The sequence below is a fragment of the Otolemur garnettii genome, unplaced genomic scaffold (assembly GCF_000181295.1).
Source record: "Otolemur garnettii isolate 467f Iridium unplaced genomic scaffold, OtoGar3 scaffold00008, whole genome shotgun sequence".
Classification (NCBI taxonomy): domain Eukaryota; kingdom Metazoa; phylum Chordata; class Mammalia; order Primates; family Galagidae; genus Otolemur; species Otolemur garnettii.
Window position 1 is genome coordinate 16,715,996 of NW_003852403.1, and position 1,180 is coordinate 16,717,175.

Genomic DNA, 1,180 nt, shown 5'->3' on the forward strand with positions numbered 1-1,180 from the left:
AAAAAAAAAAAAGAAAGAAAAAAAGATAGAGTCCCATTCTGTTGCCCTGGGTAGAGTGGTGTCCTCATAGCTCACTCCAACCCAAACTTATGAGCTCAAGGAATCCTCCTGCCTCTGCCTCCCAGAGTGCTAGGATTACAGGCCTGAGATACCACCCTGACCTATCTCTTACCACAAACCAGGCCTCATGTATGTTTTTAACATTATTTTAAGTGTATCATTAGTGTGAATGCCTGGCCCACCCTTAAGGAAATTTAACGCTCTCAAGAAGAGAAGAAATTCACTTATTTTTTCTTTTTTTTTTTGAGATGGAGCCTCAAGCTGTCCCCCTGGGTAGAGTGCCATGGCATCACAGCTCACAGCAACCTCCAACTCCTGGGCTCAAGTGAGTCTCAAGCGAGTCTCCTGCCTCCGCCTCCCAAGTAGCTGGGACCACAGGCGCCCACCACAGCACCCAGGTATTTTTTTCTTTTTTTTTGAGATGGAGCCTCAAGGTATTTTTTTTGGTTCCAGCCATCATTGTTGTTTTGGTGGGCCCAGGCTGGATTTCAACCCGCCACTTTAGGTGTATGTGGCTGGTGCCTTAGCCACTTGAGATACAGGCCGAGCCTTTTTTTTTCTTTTTTAGAGGTAGAGTCTCACTTTGTCGCCCTTGGTAGAGTGCTGTGATGTCACAGCTCACAGCAACCTCCAGCTCTTGGGCTTAGGCAATTCTCTTGCCTTAGCCTTCTGAGTAACTGGTACTACAGGCACCCGCCATAGCACCCAGCTATTTTTTGTTGCAGTTTGATGGGGCAGGTTCTAACCTGCCATCCTCGGTACATGGGGCCAGCACCTTACCCACTGAGCCACAGGCCCCGCCCCTCCTTTTTTCTTTTTGAGACAAGAGTCTCACTATGTTGTCCTTGGTAGAGTGCCATGGAATCACAGCTCATAGCAACTTCCAACTCTTGGGCTTAAGCCTCTTACCTCAGCCTCCCAAGTAGCTGAGACTACACGCGCCCATCACAATGCCTGGCTTTTTTTTTTTGTAGTTGTCATTGTTGTTTATCTGGCCCCAGGCTGGGTTCGAACCCGCCAGCCTTGGTGTATGTGGCTATAGCCATAACCACTGTGCTACGGGCACGGATATAGGAGTTTACTCTTTTATTTTTTATTTTTTATTTTTTTTGAGACAGAG